Raw genomic sequence first — 10,769 nt, 5'->3', positions numbered from 1 at the left:
AGCACAGACAGATGGAGAAACTGAACTCAGGCCAGTCATTTGGCAGGGACAGCAATGACCTCAATGTGCTCCCAGCCAGAGACTGTAGCTTAGGAAGGCCTCCCCAGGCAGTAGGAGGGGGCGCCTTCCTAGGGTCTCGAGGGGGAGTCTGAAGTTAGGGCAGTAAAAACAGGAACAAAATGTTCAGAGCAAGGCAGAGGGAGCAGGCAGGCAGCGAGCAGGACCTCGGAAGGAAGGAAGGGAGAGGAAACAAGGAAGCATGGCAGGCACTGGCAGAAGAGCAGAAGCCACCATGTAGTCTTTCTTGGTCATTCAAGGATGCCGTTTACTTGAAAGCACTTGGGGTGATGGCAGCTCTGGTGGCCCCTTCTAGCACAAGTCCCTGTTTGTTTTCAGAGTCTCTGCTTGGACCCCCAGTGTTAGAGATCCTCTGATTTACTTTTCTCATTGGTGGTTATCATTTAATTACATCAAGTCAGAGTCAGCAGCCACGGTCAGGAAGGAGCAACTACCATCCAGAGATGTGAGCCTAGACTCTTCCGAGGTTCTCGCTGACCCTGGGGAAAAACTCCCTGGGCAGCAGCCCACGTACTCATCCAACACAGGGTGGATCTCCTGCGGGTCGAGGATGCAGGAAAGTCCTCCATGGAATTGACGGGCAGGTGAAGAAGCGACTTAATGTAGGCAATCTAATGTCTGAGACATCCAGGAAAATGTGAGTTTTACAAAGAGGTCTCCAATCAGGGGACGATGGGTAGAATGCAAAGAAAGAGAAGGGAGACAGGGATGAGAGACAGCATGCTGGTTTATTCATCTGTTTACTGGCCTGTGAAGAATACACCCATTAGCTGAAGGCCTCTGGGCAAACGTACAGAAACGTTATTACTACAGTCCGATCCAACTAAATTAAATCCAGGGCCTAAACACACACAAAAATCCCGTAAAAGGAAGGAAAGGAAGGAAGGAAGGAGGGTTATACGAGGTGGGTGTGTGTGGGGGGGAGTGCTGTGTGTAGAGGGAATGAAGCAATAAAGTGGTAACAGCCAAACTTAAGAGATGGACCCAGTGGAGGAGTTAAGAGCCAGCAAACATATGTCCTCAGAGAACTTGGGCAAGGGAAGAGTTCCCGCTTCTCAGTAACCCATACCTCTCTGTTCTTCACGCCTCCATGCCTTGCACTTTCTGTTCCCTCCTTTCTCAAATATATATCCTCTTCCCAGCTCCAGGAAATAAATGCTGATGTGTACATCAAAACCCAGCCCCATGTTGCTCTTCCTGGTCCCCTTTGCTTCTGAGTAGTTAATCATTCCCTCTATTGAGCTACCTCTCTTTTTTAATCATTGTGGCATCAGCTTTATTATATTCTTTATAAATTTATTTTATTCTTTTGGCCACACCGTGCAGCATGCGGGATCCCAGCTCCCCAACCAGCGATTGAACCCCTGCCCCCCCCTGCAGTGAAAGTGCAGAGTCCCAACCACTGGACTGCCAGGGAAGTTCCCCTCAACTTTATTGTATTCTTTTTTTTTTAATTTATTTATTTTTGACTGCGTTGGGTCTTAGCTGCAGCACACGGAATCCTTCATCGCGGTGCACGGGCTTCTCTCTAGTTGTGGCGCCCGGGCTTAGTTGCCCAGCGGCATGTGGGATCTTGGTTCCCCGACCAGGTATTGAACCTGCGTCCCCTGCATTGGAAGGCGGATTCTTAACCACTGGACCACGAGGGAAGTCCCTATATTCTTTGTTTTACATGTCTGTGTTCTTGATTAGACTGAGAGGTTCTTACTCGTCTCTGGCTGACGTAATGATCAGCACAGAACAACTCAAAATTTGGTCATTTGAATTGAGGTGAGACGAAGACTCGAAATATTTCGAGAGAGAAACATTCAAAAACTGAGTCAAATGCAAAGTAAAGGAGAAAGTTCTAGAGAAGAAAGTAGTTTGAGAGGATATAGGAGCACAGCCAGTGGAACAACTAACCAGTGTTTTGATCCAAGACGAGAGGAATAGACCGAAAGGAAACAGGCACAGAGATTGGGCAACAGTTATTCCAGAAATAAAGGAATTTTGGCAGAAGGGCTGTAAAATCAGTGCATGCGAAACATAAGTGACTTCTGTCAACAATAATGAGTGCTTTCGTCTCATCGTTTTGCTTTGTGTAAATTTTCAGATGGTGCTGGTGGTCTTGCGCTGTTAGGCCCACACTCTGTAGTATCCACACTTACATTTGACGCCCTTGGTCTTGGTTGAGAGAGGAAACGTTCCCAGAAGCAAAGGAAGAAGCCGCAGATCTCTCAGGGCTCAGCATCAGTTTGCCAGCGTCACTCCCATGTTCTGTTGGTCTATAGGGTCTCAGTTCCAAGTTAAGGGGAGGAGAAATAGACTTTACCTCTTGATGGGAGGAGTGGCAAAAAAGTGTGTAGCCACATGTGTCACAAAGTTAAAATGAATCTTTTTAACAGATTAGACAAGGCCAAACAAAGAACATATGAATTTTGCCGTTTCCCTGAAACCTGATTTACCTCTCTTCACAATTCTAAGGACCTCTTGGATGCTCAATATGATAGAAAAAGTTCAGTGTTATTTTCTTGTTTTCTGCAGCATCAGGCACTGTTGGCCTGTCCCTCCTTTTTGAAATGTGTCTTTCTCTTGGCACCTATGACATCACTTCCTTTGTTTTCCTCTTTAGCTTGGCTCAGCATTCTTTTTTAATTTCTTTTTCTTCTGTGTTTACCCTTAAATGCTGGTCGTTTTCAAGGTTCTTGCCCCAGCCACCTCTTTTTACTACACCCCACTCCTGTGTCTCTATTTACCATCTACTGGCTTCTGCTTCTAGATCTGTACTTCAGTCTCTTCTACATCTGAAGGTGAAATAGTACATCTCTAGTTGGATGTCCCATTAGCACCTTGAGTCTGTCAGGCTTCATATTCGAGCAGGATCATTTAAGCAGAAAGCGGGGAAGCTAAAGAACAGACTCCCAGGAATAACTACCAAGATTCTAGTGCCCCTCCCACCTTCTGGAGGCCACCTTCCGTGCTGAGATGCCACCGTTCAAGCTCCGGAACCACGCTGGCTCTGCTAGAATCCACACCAGCAGAACGGATCCTCACTCCCTGCCTCTCTCTTCACTTAACCTTGGTTTTGAATTCAAGACTTAGATTAGTGCATATGGTTGCTGAAACCTAGCTATAGGATTCAAACTCTAGCTATAGGAGAGTCTAGGGTATGTCGTTTTTAGTTTTCCACCCTCTGTAATCCAGGAAGGTGCCCCAAGAAAGAAGCTTCAATAAATGTTGAGCAAGCCCTAGTTTTGCATGTGTAAAATTGAGTCATGCTCCCTGCAGAGTCCCCCCCATACTAGGACTATGGCGCCACCATCACCCCATTACCCAACTGAAGCACGGGGTCACCTCCAGTTTCCTCGGTTTCTCTCTTTCCCTCACCTTGAGTCCCAACACACACAACACACACACAGATACACACACACACACACACACACACACACACACACAGTCTTTCAAATCCATCCCTTTTCTCTATTATGTCCATCACCACTTTAGCTCAGTTCGGTCCAGTCATTGCTCTAATGGGGTCTTAACTGGTCTCCCAGTTCTGGCGTTTCCCCACCTTTATTTATAATACAAAGCACTATGAGCAATATTTCTAGCATTACTCAACCTAGGTTACTCTGGCTTAAAAACCTTAGAGGAGGAGGGCTTCCCTGGTGGTGCAGCGGTTGAGAGCCCACCTGCTGATGCAGGGGACGCAGGTTCGTGCCCCGGTCCGGGAAGATCCCACATGCCGCGGAGCGGCTGGGCCCGTGAGCCATGGCCTCTGAGCCTGCGCGTCCGGAGCCTCTGCTCCGCAACGGGAGAGGCCGCAACAGTGAGAGGCCTGCGCACCACAAAGCAAAACAAAACAAAACAAAACCTTAGAGGCGCTTCATTATCCTTCATTATCCTTAGGATATGATCGGAACTTCTCAGTTCCCTCTCTCATCACCAGTGCTCTAACCCACCCACCCCGACACATTCTGCATCTTGCTTTCTGACACACCGAATCATTTACAGTTCTGCAAAAGCTTCAAGCTCTCTAAGCTGCTGTACATGCTACATTCCATTTACAACACCTCCACCAGAATCCTTAATTTACCAATTCAACATAACCTTTATGTTCATCTGTCTAATTTCTACTCATCCTTTCCAACTCAGCTTTGGCTTGTTTTTCTGAGTGTCTCCACTACAATGTGGGCTTCTTGTGGGCAGATGCTTTGTTCACTGTTGCATGCCCGAGGCCAAACCCAGGAACTCATATTCGTACATCAGAGAGATGTGTTGCCCGTGTATGGGAGAGACTGTATTTCCTAAAACTGAACACAAGAGGGCAACGAATCACTTCTCCAGACCTGTTTTTGAAGTTTGGCGGCCCTTCCCTGCACCTCATTTACTATTCCAACTGATGACATAGTTCACGGAGCACAACTCTTGAGCTGTGCCCGACAGGATGAAAGATTCTTAATGACTCAGAACTGTACTGCATTGATATTCTGGCTGCCTTTTCAGTGCCAGGGGCTTCACTTACCTACCGGTAATTAAAAAAGATGAATCAGTCCCAAGTCGTCCATTCAAGGAATCGAGAATCTAGTGGGAAAGAGAAGTGAACTGAACTTCCTTTATTCCCTGACATATGAAGAAACAAGTGACATATGAAGAAACAACCGGTTTTTTCAGTATCATTGGCTTCTTAAGATGGTAGAAGGGTGGGCTTCCCTGGTGGCGCAGTGGTTGAGAGTCCGCCTGCCGATGCAGGGTACGCGGGTTCGTGCCGCGGTCCAGGAGGATCCCACAGGCCGCGGAGCGGCTGGGCCCGAGAGCCATGGCTGCCGAGCCTGCGCGTCCGGAGCCCGTGCTCCGCAACGAGACAGGCCACAACAGTGAGAGGCCCAAAAGATGGTAGAAGGGTTAACTACTGGGTGTAAATAAGACAGAAACTTAGATTCTCCTAAGTGACAATTTTGAAAAACACGCACGACCAATCCAGCTAATTCAACCCCAGGTAATTGTAGGATGGCGGGAAGCATGTCCCGTCCTAAGCCCATCTCTGCGGCCACCCTACCCCCTTACCAATTTTAGATAGACTTCTCTTTCTGGAGCAGTTTTTATGTTCACAGCAAAATTGAGTGGAAAGTACAGAGAATTCCCTTATACTCCTTGCCCCACATACCTACATCCTTCCCCACTCTCAGCATCCTGTACCGAGAGGTCCATTGTTATGAGTCAGTCAGGGTTCACTCTTGCTGTTGTGCAGTCTATGGGTTTTGACAACTGTGTGATAACATGTGTCCACCATTATAGTCTCATACAGAGCAGTTTCACTGCCCTCAAAAGGACTCTGTGCTCTGCCTATTCATTCCTCCTTCCCCTCTAATCCCTGACAACAACTGACCTTTTTACTGGCCCGTAGTTTTATCTTTTTCCAAAATACATACGGTCGGAATCATACAGTATGTGATTTTTTTCAGATGGGCTTCTTTCGCTTAGCAGTAATGCATTTAAGTTTCCTCCATGCCTTTTCATGGCTTGGTAGTTAGTTCATTTCTTTTTAGGGCTGAACAACAGTTACGTATTCACCTACTGAAGAACATTGATTGTTTCTGTTGGGGCTATTACAAAGCTGTGATAAGCCTCCGTGTGCAGTTTTTGGTATTTCCTTCGGGTAAATACCAAGGAGCACAATTGGTAGATCATATGGTAAGGGTATGTTTAGTTCTATAGGAAACCCTAAACTGTCTTCCGAAGCGGTCATACCATTTTGGACTCTCAGCAATGAATGAGAGTTCCTCGCTGTTGTTTCATGTTATCAGGATTCTGGATTTTAGCCATTTTAATAGGCATGTAGTGATATCTCCTTGTTTTAAATTCTTATCTCTCTAATGACATAAGATGTGGAGCGTTTTTTCGTATGTTTATTTGGCACCTTATATTTTTGTTGGTGAAGTGTACGTTTCAGGTCTTCTGCCCATTTAAAAGTCAGGTTGTTTATTTTCTTATTGTTGAGTTTTAAGAGTTGTTTGTATAGTTTGGATAACCGATCTTTATCAGATACGTATTTTGCAAATGTTTTCTTCCAGTCTGTGGCTTGCGTTCTTATTCTCTTGACACGGTGTTTTGCTGAGCAGAAGTTTGGAATTTTAATGAAGTTCAGCTTATTAATGACGTAATGACTTTGTATTTAAAAAGTTGTCACCATACCCAAGGTCATCTATGTTATCTTTCAGAAATTTTATATCTCTTCGTTTTACATTAGGTCTATGACACATTTTGAGCTAATTTTTTTTGAGAAGGGCATAAGGTCTGTGTCTAGGTTCTTTTTTTTAATTTTTGCATGTGGATGTCCAATTTCTTGCATGTTTCTTGTTTAGTATATGCATGCAGTGACAAATTTGCCTCTACACACTGCTTTTGCTGCTTCCTACAAATTTTGATAAATTGTACTTTCATTTCCCGCTGACTTTTAAAAAGTTAATGTGATGTAGTGTGACATATATAAATACATAAAATAGCAGTGTTCAACACGTGAAAGATAAATTGAGGCATGTTAAATATACCGAGTTTGAGCAAAAATTGATGTGAACCTGGTAGCGCCAAACTGGAAGTGGTTAGGTGTGCTCCACCAACAGGATCTTGGAGTGAGACTTGTAGACAAAAGGCAGAAGCAGAGCAAGAGAATTATTGCTTGGCTATAGCTTAAGGCCTCTTGGGCTACCCTTAGGTTTCAATATTGCAACCCTGAGGTATTTTCAGGCTTAGATTTTGGTTTGCTTATATAGGCCACCTTGGAATTAGAGCCACCTCAGTCTAATGGCCCCCTGCTTAATGAATTTAATGATTTCTCTCTTTTGACCATCATCTTGAATGTGATTCACCCAAAATTTGGTATTAGCGGCACTCTCAGTCACCATCAGAGTTAAGTTGCTCTTGTCTCATTGTGAAACTGATTATGATGTCAGGTTCATAGAAGAATTTGTTTTTGGGGACTTCCCTGTCAGCCTAGTGGTTAGGACTCCAAGCTCTCACCGCCGAGGGCCTGGGTTCAATCCCTGGTGGGGGAACTAAGATCCCACAAGCCGCACAGCCCAAAAAAATTTTTTTTGTTTTTGTTATTCATCTTGTTTCTGTTCTGCAAGCACAGCGAGACCATCTGATGTACTGCTGATGGCTGTGAATATGCATTTAAGACCTTTGGGACAACACAGTGCACCAAGGAAACAACTATGATTAGGAGGGTAATACCAAGAGTGAAGTATATTCCTTAATCAGGACCTCCCATGAACCAAACCAGTTGTTCTCAAATAAATCAGAGAATGTACCTGAAGGGTCATCAACCCCTGGCTATTAATAAAGAGCCAAGTGGCTACTTATTAATCTCTTGTATTTGGTACAATACCAGTTGCCACAGGAGACATTCTGCTATGGTGCACATTTCTCCTTGTTCAGTGGATGAGTAAAGTCAAGCAGTTCTATTATCCAAAACCATCCTAGCAAGAAAGTCTAGGGACTCTTGTTGTGCAACTATGGCCTTAGTGATAGATTCAGAGATGACTGCCAGAGTTAAAGGCCTTCCAGGAAGTGACCTTCCTTATTCACCTGGAAAGGCTGCAGGAATCCTGCAAACAGGATAGCGGGCCAGTTTTTCCCAAGGGCCTTTATTGACTCCACAAAGTCAACCTTAGTTTTACTCTGGGCTTTAAATTGCTTCTAGAGCTGCACTTCTGTTGTTGTGAGGACTCAATTTATAAGGCAAGTACAGTTGTTTTTAATTCCACAAAGAATAGTGTTGCAACCTGATCGAGATCAAGAGGCTGACCCACCCACCCAAATACATTATCTTCAATGAGTTTCTTCATATTAGGGAGATTTCCAACGAAGAGGGAAAGATTCCCATGTTCTAGATTTAGAGCCGTGTGTCTTTGGAATATTTTCGTAAATGCTTCCACAATGACCTCAGAATGTTTTTCTTTCCCTCTGGGTACATAGTTTCATTTTAGCTTAGGAGAGAACGCCTTAAAAAAAGGTTTTGAAATCAGCTTCCAATGAGGACAACTTCTGACCACAGGCGTATTTTTAAAAATATATATCCTCCCTCTCCCCCCCGCCCCCCAATATCTTGTCAGGTTTCAGCTGGGACAAACAGTAAATGCCAGGTAGTTTTGACCAATCCCATGGATGCAAGAGGTGTCTCCAAAGAGGGTACAAAAGATACTACCTTCCCCAAATCCGGAGCCACTTCCAAAAATAGCCCAAAGAGAGAGCTAGCAACAATCAGTAGAGCCCTAGCCACAAACAGAATACAGCCCACGTTTCTGTCCCCGCTGTATTTTTGTGCCCCCAACCTGAGGGCTGAGGTTCCCGCATATGCACATAAGAACCAACAGCCTGAGTGCCCCAGGCAGGCAGAGAGCCAAGCCATGACCTCAGGACACAAGTTGAGACAAGAGAAGGATAACAAGTGGGTACCCCAAAATCAAATTCAAACCCTGAACTTGGTAAGGAAGGGACAACTGAAACTTTACCTTCATCTCTTGACCAGGCACCACAGACAGAGATCTGGGAGCGTTGACTTTTTAAGAACTCTTGCCCTTGGCTCACTTCTGCCAGTTTCCCTGAGATCCTGTCTGCAGGAGAGAGCAGGGTGTCCCAGCAGGTCTCTTCTTTAAAATATATATTTATTTATTTTTGGCTACATTGGGTCTTCGTTGCTGCGTGTGGGCTTTCTCTAGTTGCGGCGAGCGGGGGTTACTCTTTGTTGCAGTGCCCAGTATTCTCACTGCGGTGGCTTCTCTTGTTGTGGAGCACAGGCTGTAGGTGCACAGGCTTCAGTAGTTGTGGCACACAGGCTTAGTTGCTCCGTGGCATGTGGGATCTTCCCGGACCAGGACTCGAACCCGTGTCCCCTGCATTGGCAGGCAGATTCTTAACCGCTGCGCCACCAGGGAACTTCCCCCAGCAGCTCTTATTCTGGTAACTAGAAACCGTAGAGGAGGAAAAATTATTTTCTTTCTCCTCTTTATAGTGAGAGAAATGCCCTTGTTCTCTAGGGCACCTCTTGACTGGATCTAGGTTAAAAGTTCCCCACTGTGTCCACTGTAATTCAAGATTATCTGTGGTGAGATTAATATACTTGTTCAGTCTTAAAATTTTACTCACCTGAAGCCTCACACTGGACCTAGTCCAGTTTAGGTCAGACCCAGTCCAATCCCCGACCCAGTCCGGTTTTTAAGTTGGACTCTGGCTGGTTTCCGGACCCAGTCTGGAAAAACTCAGATAAAGTCTGACAGCTCATAACACGAGGATCCAAGAGGGACTTGGACACAGAGAAGCAGACACAGAGAAGCAGTGAGTTAAAGGGGCTACATGGATACGTCCACCTGGTTCCTCATTTCTCCTGGGAGGGGTCCCTGGGGGGCTCCTTTGGTTCCTTCTTCTGACAACAGAACAGTTGAAAAGAGGCATATTAAAACTTTAAGAGTTTATGTGAACTAAAATCAGTTCTAATTGGGCAGCTTTCCACCGATGGGAGCTGGGGAGAGACTTTCATAGGGAAAGGGGAGAAACAAGGAAATTATTGATGGGATGTAGCTTAAAGCCTATTCAGTGGCCATTCAGTCTAATGGCCCCCTGGTTTAGTTAACCGAACAGCATTTATTAAGATTTAGGGAGGGCTCCATGAAAAAATTGTGAGGAAATCAGTGATTATCAAACTTTAGTGCATCAAAACAAACCAATGTATATCATCACAATGAAGATTCTTCAGCTTCTTCTTAGGGATTTCAGTTTGGTATGATTGTAGGGTAGAGATAAGGCTCTGCAAACACCTCCAGGTGTTCTTACTAAAGGTAGGCCTTCTTACTTCTCACCAGTATTTCTCAAACTTGAGCGTGAGTCAGAATCCTCTGAGAATAGGATTGCCAGATAAAATGTGGGATGGTCAAATAAATTTGAATTTCACATTTTTAATATATCTCAAAAATTGGGACATCATCTGTTGTTTTAACTAAAATTCAAATGTGCTTTCTTTCCAAGTGTCACTAAATCCTTCAAAATAGCAATTTAAATTTTCCTTGTGGCAGATATTTGTGATTGTTGTCTGTTTTGTCTTTTTCAGAAATTTCAAATGATGCAATCTCATCAGGAGATTATTCTTTTTATCTCTGATTCACCTATTGACCTCTTTATAAGAATCTTCTGTCCTACTTCTACGGTCACCTTGGTAATGTAGTGGGTAACAAAAAGCTCAATAAACTGTTATACCAAATCTTTCATACTTTTATCTTTTTTCTTAGTTTCTCCCTTTACTTTCACACCTCCGTTTTGTCTCTCCACTGCTTTCCCCTCCTACATCTGTTTCTCTGCTTTTGTTCAAGTTGTCTTCGTTGAAATGTCTCCCGGGGCTTTCTCTCTCCTTTCCTTTTCTTTCTTTCTGTTTTCTTTCTCCTCTTTTTCCTTCTCCTGAAGCCTTCCATGGCAAAATTAAAATCTGTAGAAACAAGTTAGCGCACTAGGGACCAGGCCACAGTATCGTGTTCCAGAAGGAGATTCTGTTCTGACAGTCCTTTTGCAAGAGCAAATTCCCAGTCAGGGGAAAAGAGAGCTTCAAGAAACAATTGCTTTGCCCGAGGATCTGTTGGGAGAGTGATGGATGGCACTGCACTGAGAACTGCCGGAAAAGGAGGGGAGGCATTGCCAGGCAGCGTGAGGGGAGGAGGCGG

This window comes from Lagenorhynchus albirostris, chromosome 11 (assembly GCF_949774975.1).
Source record: "Lagenorhynchus albirostris chromosome 11, mLagAlb1.1, whole genome shotgun sequence".
Classification (NCBI taxonomy): domain Eukaryota; kingdom Metazoa; phylum Chordata; class Mammalia; order Artiodactyla; family Delphinidae; genus Lagenorhynchus; species Lagenorhynchus albirostris.
The sequence above is the reverse complement of the archived record's forward strand: the minus strand, read 5'-3'. Positions refer to the sequence as shown.